The sequence below is a fragment of the Leptodactylus fuscus genome, chromosome 6 (genome assembly GCF_031893055.1).
Source record: "Leptodactylus fuscus isolate aLepFus1 chromosome 6, aLepFus1.hap2, whole genome shotgun sequence".
NCBI lineage: Eukaryota > Metazoa > Chordata > Amphibia > Anura > Leptodactylidae > Leptodactylus > Leptodactylus fuscus.
The window spans coordinates 171,604,710-171,613,292 of record NC_134270.1 but is presented as its reverse complement, the minus strand read 5'-3'; positions in this window follow the sequence as shown (position 1 = coordinate 171,613,292).

Here is an 8,583-nt window from a genome sequence, read left to right as displayed (position 1 = left end):
TCAGTGTCCGACAGGTAGTGTCCGCTCCTAGTGTCCGTTCAAAATCTCGCACGGACATTAGGAGCGGACACTAGCTGTGTCCGTGACACTTGTCATTCATTTAAATGGCGATCGGGTTCATTCTTTTGTACTCCGTGCCTGTCTTTCACTGTCCGCTTGTAAAGATGTCTGACTTTTCAAGCGGACAGAAAAACCCGACATGTTAATATCCCACCACACCGCTTTACAGGAAATAAGACAAGGACATTGTGTAATGTTGTTTCAGGAGCTCACCGTCCTAGTCAGGCTGTGTACCTTGTATAACAATGGAAATTCATCTCCAAGAACATCTTCTGAGAGTAAATAGAGTAAAAAATTCATGACTATAGATGCATGGAGACTAAACCCTTTAATCGCCAGGCAATAGATCACTGACTAGTTGCAAAATGTAAGACAATCTCTTCTCATCTGTTACATTAGAAGGTCCTGTCTCATAGAATAAGGGTCTACTGATCCCAATCATGGTCTTGCTGAGTTCCCCAGAACATGGCCAATAAAGAGGGGATGGAACATAGAACACGTCTATGATGTCAGTCTGCCCTAATATATTTACAGAGGTTGCCCTACCTCCTTTCTAGAGCGAATTCTTGATAATGGCAGTTATGGGCACTGAAGTGAGATCTCAGATACTTCAAAGTGGAACAGCTTTAGTACCCACAACTGCAGTTATCAAGACTACGCAGAGTGAGCAGCGCAGCGCCCGGCATGTAAACAATACTGGGACAGTATTACATGATCTGCAGTGGATCCCACTCAGTATTATGTGCTCCACAATGCCCCCAAACCAGTATTATATGGTCCACAGTTGCCCCTACACAGTATTATATGATCCACATTGGCCCCCCACAGTATTATATGCTCCACAGTGCCCCACACAGTATTATATGATCCACATTGGCCCCCCACAGTATTATATGATCCACAGTGACCCACACAGTATTATATGCTCCACAGTGCCCCACACAGTATTATATGATCCACATTGGCCCCCCACAGTATTATATGCTCCACAGTGCCCCACACAGTATTATATGCTCCACAGTGGCTTCCACACAGTATTGTGTATAAGTATTTTAGTCATCTTCCTTAGGCTGGTATCAATTGGAAAGGGGCCTGTCTATATCTCTGCCCCTTTCAACATGTATATCAAATGAAGATGATTTAAGGACACAGCGTACTCAGCTAAGCAGTCACAAATGAATGACATACTTTACTAGTCAGCAGGTAAGATATTGCAAAATCTACAACATTCTTCTACCAGGAATTCTTAGTATCTTATCTCTCATTGCTTATAAACCTCATAATGATATCAGATAAGAGTAATGACTGTGTTACACATCCTGGTTATCGTAAGGGTAAGACCAGGTCACTCATCTTCTTTATACAGTGTTGGCCAAAAGTATTGGCACCCCTGCAATTCTGTCAGATAATCCTCGGTGTCCCCCAGATAATGATTACAAGCACAAACTCTTTGGTAATATCTTCATTTATTTTGCTTGCAATGAAAAAACACAAAAGAGAATGAAAAAAAAGTCAAATCATTGATCATTTTACACAAAACTCCAAAAATGGACCGGACAGAAGTATTGGCCCCCTCAGCCTAATACTTGGTAGCACAACCTGTAGACACAATAACTGCGCACAACCGCTTCCGGTAACCAGCAATGAGTTTCTTACAAGGCTCTGCTGGAATCTTAGACCATTCTTCTTTGGCAAACTGCTCCAGGTCCCCCCTGAGATGTGAAGGAGGCCTTCTCCAAACTGCCACCAAGAGATCTCCTCCTCCCCCACAGGTGTTCTATGGGATTCAGGGCCGGACTCATTGCTGCCACTTTACAAGTCTCCAGGGCTTTCTCTCACCACCATTTTCTAGTGCTGACCTGAAGTGTGTTTTGGGTCATTGTCCTGCTGGAAGAGCCCTGACCTCTGAGGGAGACCCAGCTTTCTCACACTGGGCCCTACATTATGCTGCACAATGTGTTGGTCGTCTTCAGACTTCATAATGCCATGCACACGGTCAAGCAGTCCAGTGCCAGAGGCAACAAAGCAACCCCAAACCATCAGGGACCTCCGCCATGTTTGACTGTAGGGACCGTGTTCTTTTCTTTGAAGGCCTCTTTTTTTTCCCCTGTAAACTCTATGTTGATGCCTTTTCCTACTTTTGTCTCATCTGACCAGAGAACATTCTTCCAGAACGTTTTTCGGCTTTCTCAGGTAAGTTTTGGCAAACTCCAGCCTGGCTTTTTTATGTCTCTGGGTAAGAAGTGGGGTCTTCCTGGGTCTCCTACCATACAGTCCCTTCTCATTCAGACGCTGACGGATAGTACGGGGTGACACTGTTGTACCCTCGGACTGCAGGGCAGCTTGGACTTGTTTGGATGTTAGTCGAGGTTCTTTATCCACCATCCGCACAATCTTGCGTTGAAATCGCTCGTCAATTTTTCTTTTCCGTCCACATCTAGGGAGGTTAGCCACAGGGCCATGGGCTTTACACTTCTTGATGATACTGCGCACGGTAGACACAGGAACATTCAGGTCTTTGGAGATGGACTTGTAGCCTTGAGATTGCTCATGCTTCCTCACAATTTTGCTTCTCAAGTCCTCAGACAGTTCTTTGGTCTTCTTTCTTTTCTCCATGCTCAATGTGGTGCACACAAGGACACAGGACAGAGGTTGAGTCAACTTTAATCCATTTCAACTGGCTGCAAGTGTGATTTAGTTATTGCCACCACCTGTTAGGTGCCTCAGGTAAGTAACAGGTGCTGTTAATTACACAAATTAGATAAGCATCACATGATTTTTCAAACAGTGCCGATACTTTTGTCCACCCCTTTTTTATATTTGCTGTGGAATTATATCCAATTTGGCTTTTTGACAATTCTTTTTGTGGTTTTCCATTGAAGTCAAATTAAATGAAGATAATACCAAAGAATTTGTGATTGCAATCATTTTCTGTAAGAACATGAGTATTATCTGACAGAATTGCAGGGGAGCCAACCCTTTTGGCCAACACTGTACAGAACACATCTTCAACTTTTTTACCTTGTTGCAAACATTGTAGAAAGATTACCCCCAATGTTTCTGATAAGGAATATAGAGTGAGATATATCCGTCAGTTGGCTGAACCAATGGGATACTAAGTCAGTCTTAGTGAATCTATAGTCATTGTCATACATGGAAGAAGGGAGGGGTCCGGCTTTTTAACTCACACACAGAGCATAGCAATAAATTTAAATTAAATAAATGAATGTGAAGATCCCTCCACAATGACTACATAAGGTGAATATAGGAAATTACTACCTATTAAGATCCCACAGTGAGGAATGACTACTTGTTATATAGGTGTTTTGTTTTACATAGTATAACATATAAATACAATATTAAAATAATTCCTATAAAGATAATCAGAGCCCGCCTATACATCACAGTATAAGTGTACAATGTTATACAACATTACATAGAGAGAAAAGAAACCAAATACCTTCCAGTCCAGATTCACCTTCTGATCCCGGATACTAGAAATGCCGCTCACTTACTGTAATAGGTTTCTCTTCTCCTTCAGCCTTGTGACCTTAGATACATTATGTGATACAACTCTGTTAATATATAACTAGTAGATTATAGTAAGTGCTCAGACTCCTCCCTAGTCTCAAGCTATTGGCTATAATATTTGGCTGAGGAGCTTTGGATTATTATTGTCCTATCACGTAACGTGTGTGCGACTGTCAGGGGTCATTTAAGTCCACGCACCTCAAACACACGCCTCCACCACCGATTGTATTCAGAATCAGGATCAATAGAAATCCCAGACACACGCTATTGCTACAACAGTCAGACACAAACACAAAAGTCATACAAAGTTCTGTTAAGATTAAATATTACTAGAGATGAGCGAACAGTAAAACGTTCGAGGTTCGATATTCGTTTCGAGTAGTCCCTCAATATTCGACGAATCGAATCGAATATCGAACCCTATTATAGTCTATGGGGGGGAAATGCTCATTTCAGGGGTAGGCAACGTTCGATCAAATTATACTTACCAAGTCCACGAATGAGGGTCGGGCTGGATCCTCCGAGAAGTCTTCTCCTTGCAGCGTCCCCGCGGCGTCTTCCGGCTCTGAATTCACTCTGCCTAGGCATCGGGGCCTGGGCAGAGCTGACTGCGCATGCCCGCACTACAAGCACCCGATGCCTGGCAGAGTGAATGAAGAGCCGGAAGACGCTGCAGGGAAGCTGCACGGAGAAGACTTCTAAAGGTAGTAGAAGAACCAGCGTTGATTGGCCGACTGTATAGCATTCGGCCAATCAATGCTGGTTCTGCATCGAACTTTTACATTCGAACAGCGAGTGGTACTCGATCGAGTACGAGTATTTTGAATACCGTAGTATTCGATCGAATACCTACTCGATCGAGTACTACTCGCTCATCTCTAACTATTACCCAAAGTGTTGAGAGCTTTATGTACAGTCATGGCGTAAGTGTTGGAACTCCTGAAATTTTAACAGAAAATTAAGTATTTCTCCTAGAAAATTCTTGCAATTACACGTGTTTTGTTATACATTTTTATTTACTTTGTTTTTATGTTTTCACCTCTCCACTGGAATTTTTGAGCACTCTTCATCTTCTTTGGGAAAACACCCGCATGCATCTACCCCAAAAAAGGACAACTTTTGGAACGTTGAAGTTTAACCCATAAATTTTACTTGTTTCTAGGTCTCAAAACGATGAAAGTAACATATAACTTATTACCCAAATATAAAATCCACATAACGGATGATTAAAAAAACAAAAATACACACATGAGATGCCACCTAGACCATGTTATTCTACTCACTAAATTTGCAACAGGTTGTGTTTACAGCCGACCCCTAAGGGGAATGCTAGAGAAAAGAAAATGAATTTGTCTATCAGTCTCAAAAAGTTGCCCTTATACAGTGACAAGTCTGCAGATTCTCTCCTATAGATATAGTGGGTTTGAGATAGCGACTGATAAAAGATCTAGGGGCTAAAGATTGTCTTAGCCTGTCCCTATAAATAAATTGAAGGGTAGCTCTCCTTACACTGTGTTCCACATTATTATGCAAAAAGTGTTTAGGAGTTATAAGGTAAGAATTTTTTTGTTTGTCAGTCAAACTCATTGATGGTGATGTGTGTCAGGGTTCTTTATATCACTGAAAGCAATTGCAGATGCCTGTGCTAATTAGTTTGGCAGGTGTGTCCAATTAAAGGCAAGACTACTTAAGAAGGCTGTCCCACATTATTAAGCAACCAACATTTTCTGCCAAAATGGGAAAGAAGAAGGATGTGTCGGCTGCTGAGAAGCAACAAATTGTGGAGTATTTAGGTCAAGGAATGACTACAATCAACACTGCCAAGACACTTCATCGTGATCATCGCACAATCAAGAAGTATGTAGCTGATTCACCAGGACACATGTGTGTGCGTGCTGATAAGGGGAAATTGAGGACTCTTTCCAACAGACAATTACGTCAGGTTAAAAGAGCAACTGCAAACATGCCTTGTAATAGCAGCAGACACGTTTCTGAAGCTGCTGGTGCCTCCAACGTCCCCCGAACAACAAGATGCAGGTGCCTTCAGAGGTTTGCAGCTGTGCGTAAGCCATCCTGTCGACCTCCTCTATCCACTGCACACAAGCAGAAACGGCTCCAGTGGGCCAAACAATACTTGAAGACTGACTTCAAAACTGTTTTGTTCACCGATGAGTGCCGTGCAACGCTCGATGGTCCTGATGGATGGAGTGGAGGACGGTTGGTTGATGGACACCCCATGCAAATACAGCTATGGCGCCAACAAGGAGGAGGTGGAGAAATGTTTTGGGCTGGAATCATGGGGAGAGAGATTGTCGGCCCCTTTAGGATCCCTGAAAGGGTAAAGATGAACTCCATAATGTATGTGGAGTTCCTCAAACAGAACTTCATGCCATGGGTCAAGAAGAAGAACCGTGCATTCCGCAGCAAGATCATTTTCATGCAACGTCATCTGCATCTCTGGTTGCTATGGGTATAAAAGGGGACAAACTTATGGTGTGGCCCCCATGCTCCCCTGACCTCAACCCCATTGAGAACCTCTGGAGCATCATCAAAAGGAGTGTCTATGATGGCGGGAGGCAGGTCACATCTAAGCAACAGCTCTGGGAGGGTATTCAGTCCTCATGCCAAACAATTAAAGCAGAAACCTTCCAAGACCTGACAAATTCAATGGACAAAAGAGTTCAGAAGCTCCTTTCATACAAGGGGTCCTATGTGCAAATGTAACATCACCTAGAAGAAAGTTTTGACTTGAAAACTGTTTGATTTCAGTTTGTAATAACCTGCTAAGGCTTAGAATTTCACAAATGACCATTTTTTTGTTCTTTATAAAAATAAAAAGGTTGAAAACTCTGCTGTGCATAATAATTTAGAACGTGCATTTTGTGTTTATTTTTTAATTAAAATATACTGTTATCATAGGCAGTCTGTTCAAGAACCTTTCAATTGTACTCTAATAGTTGATGACTGGAAAACTACAAAGACTGAAATTTATATATGTAATTTTTGAAAATATGAGAAAATATTATTTGCATAATAATTTGGAACACAGTGTATTATCCCTTTAAAGTACTGATGCCGCTTATTTCTATAAGAATTACCCCCACTGAGATATCAAAGCAAACACTACAACATGCGTCTTACAAGAGCGTTTAATGCAGTGGTGAACCTAGCCTCTCTGCTGCCTGAAGCAGATGATCAGAAGACATATATATATATATATCCCACAGCGGCCCCTGCAGCCTATATTCTGCCCCACAGTGGCACAATAGACTGTGGGGCTTAATAGAGGTTGCAGGGGGGTCGCTGTGGGGCATAATAGAGGTTACAGGGGCCACAGTGAACTTCAAGCTCTATTATGCCCAGTGCCGCACCTCCCATGAGGCGACCTGAAGCGAGCGCTTCAGGCGGCACTATGCCAGGGCCTCAGGGAGGGCGGCATTTTTGCTAACCTAAGCCAGTCCAGGACAAGCTGTCCTGGACTGGCTTATCACCGAGCGGTGGTTTGGGGAGGCCGCTGGAGCAGCGCTGCTCCAGCAGCCTCCCCTCACGCTAAGGCAGAGAGCAGGCCCCTTCACGCGGCCCCGCCTCCGATCCACCCGACCACGCCCCTGATCCACCCGGCCACGCCCCTGATCCACCCGGCCACGCCCCCGATCCACCCCCTCCTCCTGGCGGGGGGGGGGGGGGGGCTTTCTGCAGTTAGCTCGGGCGGCGAAAGGGGAAGGTTCACCCCTGATTATGCCCCACAATTGCACGCCCATGAACATGAAAGTTATTATACTCAGGGGTCTTTTCAGACCGCCGAGTATAATAATCGGAGCCCCAGGGGAGGTGAGGGAACATAATAAACACTGTTACTCACCTCTCCGGGATCTGATGTTACTCCTTTATCAGCACACCTGTGCGAGACGTTTATTTATGATATATTTGATATATGAATATCCAAGTAATGCTCCAGCTCACTCTATCAGTCTGGTAGCACTTGCTTTAGAGGCATAGTAATTACGCACAGGTGTGCTGATAAAGTACAAGGGTTAATATCGTTCTGAACAATTCTATGCCATTTTTGAATAGATGAGAGCAAAGAAGCAATCTTTTTATATCATAAACTCGGCAGTTAATCAGTTTTGGGTTATTATGTACAACTGAATCCTTGTCCAGTTAGGAGGAGGATTGGAGCTAGCACCTACTTTGCAGCATGTGTAATATTGAGATGGTAGCTGCATGACTCATAAGTTAGGAATGCAGATTTCCTGATAAGCGCCCATTGTCCAGGGAATGTGTGTAGAGACGTATCATTCACATACACTCACCGGCCACTTTATTAGGTACACCATGAACATGACACCATGCTAGTAACGGGTTGGACCCCCTTTTGCCTTCAGAACTGCCTCAATTCTTCGTGGCATAGATACAACAAGGTGCTGGAAGCATTCCTCAGAGATTTTGGTCCATATTGACATGATGGCATCACACAGTTGCCGCAGATTTGTCGGCTGCACATCCATGATGCGAATCTCCCGTTCCACCACATCCCAAAGATGCTCCTCTATTGGATTGAGATCTGGTGACTGTGGAGGCCATTGGAGTACAGTGAACTCATTGTCATGTTCAAGAAACCAGTCTGAGATGATTCCAGCTTTATGACATGGCATTGCATTATCCTGCTGAAAGTAGCCATCAGATGTTGGGTACATTGTGGTCATAAAGGGATGGACATGGTCAGCAACAATACTCAGGTAGGCTTTGGCGTTGCAACAATGCTCAATTGGTACCAAGGGGCCCAAAGAGTGCCAAGAAAATATTCCCCACACCATGACACCACCACCACCAGCCTGAACCGTTACCGATACAAGGCAGGATGGATCCATGCTTTCATGTTGTTGACGCCAAATTCTGACCCTACCATCCAAATGTCGCAGCAGAAATCGAGACTCATCAGACCAGGCAACGTTTTTCCAATCTTCAATTGTCCAATTTCGATGAGCTTGT